Below are 13,254 nucleotides of genomic sequence, written 5' to 3' on the forward strand. Positions count from 1 at the left end.
ACTAAAGTTTCACAAGAGTGACAAGTCCATTTGAGCAGAGGTTTGGATGTGGCCTTAGACTTGGATATTGCTCCATATATAGACATACATGCACATATACAGTGCATTTATACATACATATACACTGGGCATGCAAGAGATGGGGAGAACACTGGAGGAAGTCAAGAGATGCCAATCTCCATATCAGGTGTGTCCCCGCCCTGCCACCACAGGTTTATGATCTCTAAAGTCCCACCCATGCCAAAGGTTCTACTAGTTGTTCTCATCTTTCATGAAGGGCTAGAACCCAAGAAGATGAATGGAACCTGGGCTTTCTCGCTATGCTCAATCAACAGACATCCACACTAATGTCATTTCTTACATGCAACTCCAGGTTGGCTTATTGCCTTAACCAGAGGGAAAGAAAAATGTATGGAAGGATTTTTTTTTAACAGATAAAGGGAGAGATAGTGACAGAGATGTCATGGAAAATGGCCCATTCAATCACTGAGAATGTATGGAGGAACTACTATGTGTGAGGAACTGGGAGGGACAGCTGGACAATCAGAGTCCTTGATTTTACAGAGGTCGGAAATTCCTTTTCTCAGCATCACTGAAGTCAGCTGATTACATAGGGAGTAATTTCAATTTTCATTGAAGTAGACCTTACTCTAAATGTCTCCATATCATCAACTTTTTTTCCCACCCATATTCCGAGAGACCAGCTTGTCTTCTCATTGTTGCTGTTTCCCGAGAGAAATCATCATACTCTAATGCAGCATTCAGGGTTAGTTATAAACTTTATGATCAGAGATGACACAGCCAACCTGTAAAGCTGTCACCTCTGCTCAAAGAATATTGCAATTCTGTCTTTCTTCCAACTTTTATGGGGACATTAATACACCAGGGGCAAAAAAAATATGTACATGACAGGGTAGGGATACAGCTTTGATTGTAGAGTACTCAACCAGCATGCATAAAACTCCTGGTTTCTATCTCCAATGCTATACAGAACTAGGCATGGTGACCAGGTGTGGTGGAACACATCTGTGATCTTCACACCCAGGAAGCAGTGACTTAGTCAGAAAAACAAGGTCATTCTCAACCACATAGTGAGTTGACATTCATCGGCTACATGAAACTGTGTCTCAAAAATAAGAAAGGGCAAGGAGGGAAAGAATTATATAGTATGGTATGGTATGGTATGGTATGGTATGGTATGGTATGGTATGGTATGGTATGGAGTGGTATGGTATGGTATGGTATGGTATGGTATGGTATGGTATGGAGTGGTATGGTATGGTATGGTATGGTATGGTATGGTATGGTATGGTATGGAGTGGTATGGTATGGTATGGTATGGTATGGTATGGAGTGGTATGGAATGGTATAGAGTGGTATTGTATGATATAGTGTTGTATAGTATAGAGCTCTGCTGCTTTATTGACTGCTCAGTAATAATAACAATCATGCATTTGAAGTTGTTTCTTCACCTTCAGAAGGAATTACATAAAGTTTCAAGTTGTCAAATGGCTTTTTCCCCTGTAGTGTGCAGGCTTGTTTTCTGTATTTTGAAGAGAGACAATCAAGCTACTTGTACAGCAAATTGCTGTACAGTTTTATATATTGTGCAGTTTTTATATTAGACTTGGCAAATATGGAGATATACTTCCATGGGATGGGGGCGGGGAGCATAGATTCAGCTTATTTAATAAAGACTAGAAAACAGTTTTCTGAAACACTTCTCCTCTCGGTTAAAAACGTGTGCTGTCCTACAAAATTCTGGTTATACAAAGATATATCAGACCACCAGAGTAACTGCTCACTAAATCAAACCTTAGCCCAGAAGCCAGGAAAAGAAAGAAGTCTTGACTATTTGACAGTTTTAATCCTCAGGAAATCAAGTAAACAAATCATGTTGCCAATAAAGGTGAAAAGGATATTAACAATGCCTTCACCCATGCAGCACTTGCTGGAATGTGCCAAGTGCTGTCCCCAGCTCCTGCTGCATGCCCCATCATTGGTAGACTGCACTACTGCTGATGTCACAGAGCATAAAACACGTTAAGCCAGGATGGCATTCAACGGAACAAAGCCATCTTTGAAAGGCTACCTTCTGACATCAGGTTAGACCGTTCTTTCTATTTGCCATCTGCTAACCTTTAGATTCTTCTCATTGCTGATAAGGCCAGTTGCCCTGTGAGTACCATTTTTTCCTTCTGTCATACATAAAGGACATCTTTGTTTCCCCTCCCAGTGAACTCAGCACAAGCCCACGGAACAGTGAAACACCCGGGATGGAAATGAGGTGTCTCTGTGACTGCAGACTCCTTCTTTGGCCCCCATTTATCAAAATCAACGGCCTGAGTCACCAGTGGATGAAGTCAATCATTGTTTGACTCTGTGTTTCCCAGCCTTGTCCCCTGACTCAGAGGATGAACCAGGATTAGAACTCAGCCTTGTCCTCACGGGAGCAGGCAGTTCTACTATATTTATCTGGGGTCTCATGATTCTTAGTGCTTCTGCTGTCCCCTCTAATTTGCACTGTGCCTTCTGTAATATCTGAACAGGAAGTTGCCAGCTAAAATGGTTATTATCCGGGAAATCTATTTAAACATGTTTATAAGGTCAGATAACGTGGGTGGTGGGTATGCCAGACAGAAAACACCATGAGCTTTGGCTTAGCTTAGCCAGTGAGACTAAAGCTAACAAATGAAGTATTTTAACGTGGAACTAGTCCACAGTAGGAGAAAACACACTAATCAAAGCCATAGCAAACTGCAGGAATGAACAGGCAAGCTACTCAACCAACGTCACGATTTCCATTTCAGAAGGTGGACTCGGACTTGGCTTATTATAACACAGTGTGTGTTGTCTGTTTCAGGTCGAATAACGGCGGAGCACCCCAGTAAGGCTTCAGAAAAACAAGCATGCTACTTCTCTGTATCTCATTCCTATCAGACAGACAAGCTGGCATAACCTGGACATCAACGTCCACCAAAACGGAGCAATAACACACGGAATGGGATTGAAGCCGAGGGAAATAAGAAAGTTAAGGGGAGTAAAAACCACAAAGCTGCTTGGAACCAACCTGGATTACTATGTGCTGAAGACCAAGAAGATGAGCTGCCAGTCCCACAGAAGCCACAGCTTAGGGTTTGAGTCAACCACTCCCTTCCATGACCTCCAGATTCTGGCCAGCTGCTCTTAAGCATCAAAGAGGAGAGAGGAAGGAGTCAGAAAGAAACAATTGGATATTCAGTTGCTTCAAACACAAGTCTATGAGTGTTGGTGAGTTACGGTGACCAAGGAGCACATAGTCTCTGAGAAATGCTTCCCACACACAGGCATGAGTTTGGATGCTAATTCATGAAGATGGAGCAATTAGGCAGATTTTATCCACTGAAAGAAACGTGGTTACTGTTGGGCAAGCTGATGCACATGGGCAGAGAGTAATTAAATCATAGAGGGTTAGGAGTCCTTTTATTATTATGAATAAAATTAATGTAACAGCCTCCTTTCCATATAAAACTCACATTTTTGTCTAATTCCCAATTGCTTCCACTTTTATTTCTTCCTGGAGTTTGACTTGGTTTGGGCAAGAACTGCATGCAGTTTTTCTTATGTTCCTTTCTATCTACCACAACGCTCTGCTTTCTGTCTTTTGCTTTAGAATCTTTCATTATTACTTCTAATGAGAAAGACATTGCTAGAGGAAAAAACAAACAAACAAACAAAAAACAGGGGGAAAGGGGTCAGAGATGTGAAGGAAGTAGAAAGAAGAAGGGAATAGGGAGATGGCAAAAGATCAGAGAAGACAAAGGCAGGCAACTATGCTGACGGAAGCAAGAGACCTTCCTGGGGCAATGCTGAGCAGTATAGCAGCCCACTAGCCACTTTCGGCTATGGATACTTGGAAGGTACCAGGCTGAACCTGGGCATGCGGTGAGTCCAACACACGACAGATGTTGTATCAGAAAAAAAAAAAAAAAGAAATGAAAAGTGTTTCTCTCATAGTTTTCTTCTAATTACATGTTGAACCGATAATATCTTGGCTATGTAAGATTAAATAAACTTCATTATAAAAATTAATTACACCTGTGTCTTCCTTAGGATGGGTCCAAGAGAAATTAAAATTGTGGATGTGGGTCACATGTTATTCCTATCACACAGTTTTCCATCTCGGTGAGAGGCAGCAGGGCTGGGTTTTATTCCCTCTGCTGTTTGTACCTCTCACAACCCTAACTTCAGGCTCTACACTAAAGTCCCGACATCAGAGTGGACCTCCCAACTTCAGTGGCAGTGTCTCTGGGTCCTTTTGAATGCATCTTGGACTGCTGGGATTCAGGTGGCCCTACAGAAACCATCAAGAAGGGCAGTCCCTCACCCAACTTTTCAGAGGTTTTTGACTGAGGGACCACCCAGGCTCCTCAGCCTAGCCCTCTCTTCTGTCTCTCCACTCCAGCACCAAGGGCTCTACCATCATGGGAGTACTCTCTCCCATACAACCTCTTATCAGCAGCTGCTGTTTTGTTTTTTTTTGTTTTTTGTATAAAAAAAAAAAAAACAGACTACTTAATTGTAAGAATGCCTGGCATTATTTTGGGCAAACCATGAAAGTTGTTTCCAAGTCAGAGGACATGCCACACTCCTGATAACCCTCAGCAAGGCCATGTGAAACAATGCACATCTCATAGATGTCCCTGGAAGTCTATAGACTACACAAATTTACTTTCTTTTATCTACACAAAATTGCCCTTTCTCTTATCATCCATACCACGCCACCTATCTTGGGTGTCATGTCTGATGGGTGAGTCTCAGTTGATGTCAGCATTAAGGCCAATAGGACCTCCGAGCCAACTTTTCATAAATCACACCAGCACAATGTGCCCCATGTTGGAAGGCATGGCCATAGCTCAAGCCTTCAGTGTTAGATCCGTGGCTGCCTGATTTTAGTCCAGTAACCTGGAGGAGCTTGTCTTCTTTGTAAAAACCCAAAAAGTATTACTATGCCTTCTTACTTGAAATTTGAGTCCTGGTGTCTGGATTGACTCAGAAGTGTAGTATAGTCACATAACTAAGACTATCTACCCATTGTCTCTGCCTTAACAATCTCACCCCAGCTGAAAGACTCCCTTCATCTCTGTACATAGATATGAACTCAAAGGTGCAAGCAGTGTTTAAATTATCAGACTTCAGGAGCTAGAGAGACAGACAGCTCAGTACGTTAAGAACACTTGATGCTCTTGCAGGAGACCCAGATTCTATTCCCAGCACCTATATGGTGACTCAAAACCATATAAAACTCAAACTCTATTTCCAGGGGCAGATCAACACTCTCTTCTGCCTCTGAGAACACAGTCATACACAGGGCACACACACAGAGACATGCAGGCAAAAGCCAATACACATAAAATAACAATAATGTAGTAATCAAAATCGGGCTTCAAGGAAAACTCTGTATAAAGGGATAGGAGGGTGAAATGTACCTGTCTCTCCATGTTTCCTCCTCCATCCTTTCTGAAGCCTAGAAGTGGTCTGTAGAGTTTTGGACAGATCTTGAGCTATGGCCAGCAGTGAATTGGGGGACCTGAAAATGGAAAGCATCCCTAAGGATGAATAAAAAGAAAGAAAGAAGGAGCCAGAAATGTTGATGGTCTTGTAGACATTCATAACAAGCCTGGACTCCCCATGTCCTATCTCTTCTCCTAAAGAGAAAATGCCTCCTAGCCACTGCCATTTGAATTTTTCTTATAAAGTATCCAACTCAGGTTTTTTGTTTTGTTCATCATGGGTTTTGTTTTTCAGACGAGATTTTACTGTGTAGGCTAGGCTGGCCTTAAACTTCCAACTCTCTTACGTTGGCTCCCCAGTGCTAGGATGCACATGCCACCATACCCAATTTTATTCAACTTCATTCTAATTGGTATACATGGACAGAGTTCTACGTGAAGTCGATAGACAAGGGTCATTCCTGCAGACATCCCTTGATTTAGTGATTTCTATATCACTAGCTTACTTACAACTTGCTTCTGGTAGTTTCTTATCAACTTTATACCTATTGGTATCTTACTGAAACCATTTAAAGTTCGATATATTCTGTAATTCTTATCTTTTATCAAGGGTTATCTTTGCAAATGATGTTGTGTCCAATGATAAAAGTCTATACTAGTAAATAGAACTTTTGAATTAGAAAGAAGTGCTTGAACAGGAGACTAGGAAAACACTAGGGCTAATGAGCTGGTTCAGCCAGTCTCGATTGTTGACCCCTATTACACACAGTGGTCATGTGACTTCATATTCTGAATTCATCCTCACACCTTTTAGAAGTGCTGAGGAAGACAGCTGTGCTCCAGCGCTCCTGACTCAATGTCTGTTTGAGTCAGGGCAAGCCACTCCATCAATAGACCACTAGGAGTTTCCAGCCTCTACTTTCTCAAGGAACTCATTCCAGCTCCTTGCCTGTGGTTTCCACACAGACTCTCAAGACGGGCCAGGCAAACAAACATCACCTGATTCTGCTTCTCTCTCTCTCTCTCTCTCTCTCTCTCTCTCTCTCTCTCTCTCCCTCCCTCCCTCCCTCCCCCTCTCCCTCCCTCCCTCCCTCTCCCTCCCTCCCTTCCTCCCTCCCCCTCCCCCCTTCTCTCTCTCCTTTGTCATACTGTCTAGCATCCCCTGAAAGTTTCGAACGCTGCATCTTGAGACCGACATTTACCTCTCTGTGATTTAGTAACAAATTTCTCCTCTTAGCTCCTACTTCCAGGTTTAGTGTTAATCATTAGCTTGATTGAGAACACCTTGGCCTCAATCATATTAAGACCACTTCCAAACTGAGACTTTGAGTCATGGCTTAGATATGGCTTGTCTCCTACAGGTTCATGTGCTGCAAGTGTAGTCCAAGTATTGTCTGTTGCCATAGTGGATCCATTAGGAATGGAGTGCAGAGGAAGAAAATCAATTCAGAGGCTCTGCACTCATTTATTAAGTTACTGTTGTTGCATAGGAGTAGCTCCAGTCCGGTATGAGTAGATTAGTTCCCAAGAAAACAGGCTAATTCAAAAGAGTGAGCTTGGTTCTTCTCCAATCTCCTTTTCCCTATCTCACCATGATACTTCATTCTTTGACTCTCTATTGCTAGATATGTATAGACCCTCATCAAGACATTGGCTCCACAGAGACTGGCCAACCAATAACCAACCCAACTTGAGACCCATTCTATGGGCAAGCACCAATTTTTGACACTACTAATGATACTGTTATACTTGCAGCTAGGAGTCTAACACAGCTCTCCGATGAGAGGCTCCACCCAGCAGCTGACTCAGACAGATGCAGACACCCACAATCTAACAATGGATAGAACTTGGGGACTCTTAAGGAAGAATAGGAGAAAGGATTTTGGGCCCCGAAGGGGATAGAAACTCCATAGGAAGACCAACAAAGTCAACTAACCTGGAGCCTTGGGTTCTCAGAGACTGAACTACCAATCAGAGAACATACATGGGCTGGACCTAGGCCTCCCCACACATATGTGACAGATGTGCAGCTTGGTCTTCATATGGTTCCTGAACAACTATAACAAGGACTATCCCAAAAGCTGTTACCTGTAGACAGAATATGTTCTTCTAGCTGGGCTGCCTTGTCTGGCCTCAGTGAGAAAAGATATGCATAGCTTCAAAGAGACTTGATGTGCCAGGGTGAGAGGATACCCAGGGTGTAGCCCACTCACTCAGAGGAGAGGAGAAGGGGGAGGGGGAAGGATTATGAGAGAGGGTGCAGTGAGTGGGATGTAAAGTGAGTAAGTGAAAAACAAAAAAAAAAAAAAACAAAAACAAAACAAAACAAAACAAAACAAAAAAAAAAAAAAACCAAGACACTGGCTCCAAGTTCTTTGGACTCACGGACCACCATATTTTTGAGCCAGATTAGCATCTTTGCAAGTAACTCAGCCTAGTGTTTTGTTACGGGCACGCATAAGAGGTTGACATCTTGAATAGACCAATTTAATTCTCTGTGCCTCAAGTTCCTCATTCAGGCAGAGAGAAAAACTCTGCCCATCTCATACTGTTATGTGAATGAAATAAGTCCACATATGAAACATCCTTAGTACTGTGCTATTGTGCAGGTAGCTCTGTAACTATTCATATGTATTTAACAGATAATGTTCAGCACTAGCTGCAGGGACATCAATAGAAAAGAAAACAGCGGAGGAGAGAGAAGAGAATCCCCGCCCTCTTAGATAATCTTTACCTTGGAAATGTCCATAGAAGCATGAGGTGGCTCTTCACACTGTGTGCACAGCAGGAAGCCTAGAGAGATGAAGGCTGGAGCTCAGCTCAATTTCTCATGCCCCACCCCCACCCCATATCCCCTTTATTTAGTCTGGGACCGTAGCCTTTGAGACTGTGCTGACCCATTCAGGATGGCTCTTCTTTCCTCAGCTAAGTCTCATGGGCTTCGAGAGGCTTGTCTCCTGGATGAAGATACATCTAGTCCAGTTGGTGATGGAAATTAAACATCACACACTCTCAGGGAACTGAACTTTGACAAATACTGAAAAAGAGTTCATAAATGCAAATATAGGATGTAAATTTCAGTCACAAATTATTGGTCATTGGATACTTTTGGAGAAGTTCCAAACAGGGAGTTTTCTAGTGTGACACCAACAGACCAAAGAACAGATCCTTATTCTTCATGGGATACCAGTTGAGACTTAGGAAAACAAGGCTGATACACTCACGGTCCCAGATACAAAGGGTAAACCAGGCAAAGCCGTACAGGAAGATACCGGGATGGTCAGAGCGTGGAAAACCACGACTGAGCAGAAGGCTGAGCTCTCAGTCAGCCTAAGAGCTCTTCAGGAGGCCTCTGGTCATCTGGTAACGGGCCCTGAGATAGTTAAGGTGGAGGAGGTTTACCTCCATGGATGCACTATAGATTGTGCATGTTGTACAACAGAGGCAAAATGCTTGTGTGGTCCTTTGTTTGTGCTAAGACTCAACTACCTAGAGGGCATGGGCCTCTTCCTAGCCAGAAGGGATTCTCTTTTAAAGTCATCACTCTCATTATTAGCTCACACTAATTATACAAAGGCTTATCACTGATGTATCCATGCATGCATGCATTAAGTCCAGCCACACTTCAATCCTCACCTTTCCCCATACAACCTGCTGGTCTACAAGATGGCTTCATGAAAGCTTGCTTTTCATAATTGGAAATGTTTAATATCGACAGCTGTACTCTTCCTTACCTCATTGAAAAGGCTAAGTTAGAAACAGTTACTGTGTCTGTTTCTGACATTCTTTCCAAAAGCAAGCTGACTGAAAGTGGAAATGGATTCAAAGAGATTTTGAATATGCTCAGAGTAACATAACCTTCATCATGACGGCCACAAAGGACACTGTCCTCACCTTTAGGTAACATAGACTTGCTGGTCACCTGGGCCAGGAGTTTTAACCCACTTAACATTGTGAGGAAGTTTAACATGCCCAGTTGGAAGTCTACAGCCTTGACACTTCCCATAGGCCCGATTTGTCCTATGAGGTATGAACAGAGCTCTCCTTGCTGGGTAGTAAGAGACCTAAGGGACCTGGACCAGTTGCCACTCAAGCAAGCCACTTGAGTTGGTTACTTGTAGCCAAAATATACCCTGAGGTTTTCAGGGAGATTTGCTATGTTTTCCTGTAAACATCTTTGGTGCCATGGACAGCGATAAAATTCAGATGAATTTCCGTAAGAATTGGCTGGATCATATGAGAAGTTGGCTTTCATATTGGAGAAAAAGCAAAATAAACTGTCTCCATGACGTTCCTTTAGGTCCATAAAGTGATTTAAAGTCATTTTGGTGTTATTTTGCTTATTTAAAACATTTGTTGCCAGAAATAAAATTGTTAATTAAAAAAATTACACAATTTCTTATATAAACCCTGACATTAAAAATCAAATGACTTATGCTTTAGAAAACACAAAACATGTATCCTTAAATATTATGTACACACACACACACACACACACACACACACACACATATATATATATACATATATATATATATATGGATATATTATTCTATATTATACATAGTATAGGGACTATTTTCTTGTCTATTTAGAATTCCAACTGGACTGCTGCAGTTGATTATTTCAGGAACTATTTCTTGCCAAATTAACTTTCATAAAGAGTTAGAAAAGCCCAAAGGCTCTACATAGCTGTTATGGCAAAGATCCATACTCCATTTAGCCCTTCAGATAATTTACTTGTAGCAGTCAGGATGGTCAGCTGAGGTTGATGAAGCCCACCTCTATATGTCAACCTCACATGGACTCTTCATTACCAGGTTCATCTATCACCTGGTAGAGATCAGCCTCCTCCTCCCCCTCTCCCTCCTCCCCGCTATACACCCTCCTCTTCGTCGTCGTCCTCCTCCTCCTCCTCTTTTTCTTTGTGGACAGATAAGCTCACAGATAATTCCAAGGCAATTCTGAGGACATGTCATGACATTTCAAGGAGCATTAAATTTCTCCCAGACTCTGAAGAGGTTTGATTCCAGGTCTGACTAAATGAAGCAGCAGGATTTCTGCCTGACACAGCCCTGTCTATGGATCATCACAACAAAAAAATAGATGAATATATTCTACAGTAAAATTTTCCCATGAAGGAAAATCAACCATTGGCTCCTTCCATAAACTACGCCTTCAATGACTCCACCCCCATCTTTCCTCTCCTAATTGCTATTATAAGGCAATAAATCTCCTATATGGAAATAATACAGATATAACAGTGTGGCATATGCAGGCCATGTGTTTTGTAAATCCATAAAAATGTTTAATTTATGGTTTGATGAAAGGAACAATAATCTTCCAAGAACATTAATCATTAATTTAGGAAATACAGGCTTTGCATGTTTCTAATTTCAATACTAGAGTTGTGCTTAGTGAATATATGTTAAAGAAACTACTCAGTGGCTACTTCGTGAGTAGCTACGAAACAAAGTAGATATGATTTTTTTGGTTAGACTGGTATTTGAATGTGAATTACATCAAATGCCATGGAGAGTATATATGTCATATGTTGAGCTGATGTCAAACAAAATGTTCAAAAAAAACCCAAACCATTTTGGAATAAAGAAAGATATTTTATACTGAAAGAACCAGTCAATCTTTTTCTCATCTACCAATGTCCCTGGGACTTCCAGAAGGCTTGTTAAGGTAAAAACATTAGAAGCCCAGTGAAACTATATGTAGTATAAGTATGTTGTGCGTTTCTAGTGAGAAGTACAGATGGACAAATCCAGAGACCGAGGAAAGGGTCTGGGGGTGTCTCTAGCAAGGTGACTGTTTGCCTTCCAAGTACAACGACCTGGACTGCATCCCCTGTATTCACATAAAAGAAGCCTAGCATGGTGTTGCCCACCACACAGCAATTCTAGCACTTGGGAGAAGTGGACCCCAGGTATCTGCTCACCCTTTCTCTCTCTAGTCTACCTGACAAGTTCCAGGCCAGTTCAAGACCCTCTCTCAAAACCAAAGACAGAAACAAAACTGTAGATGATGGTGGAAGAAAGATATCTGATATTGTCCTCTGGCGTCCCCCCAACCTTGACAAAGAAGGAGAGTTACAGAATAAATATAAATATAAATATGTGGATGGGGAAGGGGCTTTTCAGAGACGGAGATCAAGGGTTGGGCAGCTGATTTCAAGTTTCTTCTTTACTTGAACCAAATGAAAAGCATTCAGTTGTGAGCTTTACAAAAAGGCAATAGCCCTGGCCAGTGCATGGATTGGGTAGTGGGTACCAGAGCTTGCTGCCAGCTTAATGATTTGAGTTTAATCCCCAGAAGTAAAGACCCAACTTCCACAAGTTATCTTCTAACATCCACCCTTGTTCATGGAGGCACAAATGCATTTCCACATATATGTATACATGCATACGTACAGACATACATGCATGCATGCATGCATTCACATAACAATCCAGTCCTGAATCTCACTGAGCATTACAGGAAAAAATAAATAAATAAGCAAACAAAACATGTATCTCTTAGCTGGGAACAACATTGCAATCCCCACTGAGCCCCGTATGGTGCTGAGAACCAAAGCTGCAGGTCAGAGCAGGGTAGGAGAGGCTGACGTGTTCTTTTTAATAAGCAGTTTGTGCATCATGAGATGTACGTTCTCTTCGGTCAACTTCATTCCTCTTTCTTTTATCTGACAGTTTCTGCATGCCCACTTCTTCAGTCTGACTCCTCCTCTGTCCCCTTATTCCACCGGCAGGAACATCCTCTCGATGATAATCAGTGACCAAGCTATTCCACCACCCCGCCTTTCCACATTCAGCCCAAGGATTTGCATCTCTTTCCAGTTCCCCAGTAACCTTCTCTGGAGCCGACTCTTTGCCTTGTCTGAGGTCCTTTCCTTGACTCAGATGATCTGGCAAAAGCAACTCAGTTTCATTCTCAGACTTCTTCCTACTTAGGAAACCTTGTTCAGCCTTTGCCTCAATTGCTCCAATTCTTACAAACTAATCTCAATTAGAAAAAAGAAAAAAACCTGCAAAGCTGATGACTACTTAAAAGATAATGTGTAAATACGGGTCGTTGCATAGAGCCTCCTTCCCAGATGTAGGAAATTGACTTCATTCTTCTGTTCTGGCCAATGTTCCCTCAACTTCTTCTGTGACGTGATTCCTCCTTCAGGTCTCAGGGTTTCTCAGTGAACAGTGACTTCCTCAGAATAACATTTGATTTGAGTTTGTATTAAGATGCTAGGTATCCAGGTCTTAAAAGATTGTATATATATATATATATATATATACATATATATATATGTATATATATATATATGTATATATATATATATTACTCATATACATAGCATACTCATATATATATCTATCATACTCATATATATACATATATATCTCTCAACATACTCTTCCTTTCCCTTGCAGTAACTCTATGAGAGAAGGAGTGATAAGAATACTATAATTATAAGAAGATACATGAGTTCCCTAACATTTCATCCAACACTGATGTTTCATTTTTAAGGATTATTATATTGTTGGGAAAGTTTACCCCCACTCCCCCCACCCCCTTAAAGATGAGCAAACTAAAGCCCAGAAGAACTGGTTTTGTAATATGGTCCCAACCTTTCAAAGACACTTGGACTGGTGTGTAGAATGAGTGAAGGTATTAAGAAGGCTGGGGGTGCAGTGAGACAGCGGCAACGCTTGCCTGGACTGCACAGGGCTGCAGAAACCCCGCACTTAAAAAAGTTAAG

At 41.8% G+C, this 13,254-nt stretch overlaps 1 long non-coding RNA gene across 2 annotated transcripts in view; it reads right to left on the minus strand.

The window, feature by feature from the left end:
• Window positions 1–5,492: 5,492 nt before the first annotated feature.
• Gm41264 overlaps window positions 5,493–13,254 on the minus strand; it is a 62,012-nt gene continuing 54,250 nt past the window's right edge. The window contains exons 1-3 of one of the 2 annotated variants that reach the window (XR_875021.1): window positions 8,390–8,524; window positions 8,227–8,285; window positions 5,493–5,569 (exon numbers count right to left, since the gene is read on the minus strand). This is a non-coding gene — a long non-coding RNA (predicted gene, 41264). Of the gene's footprint in view, window positions 5,570–8,226; window positions 8,286–8,389; window positions 8,525–13,254 lie in introns of those variants that run through there. The other variant, XR_001781591.1, reaches the window with a different exon arrangement.

Source organism: Mus musculus, chromosome 15 (assembly GCF_000001635.26).
Source record: "Mus musculus strain C57BL/6J chromosome 15, GRCm38.p6 C57BL/6J".
NCBI lineage: Eukaryota > Metazoa > Chordata > Mammalia > Rodentia > Muridae > Mus > Mus musculus.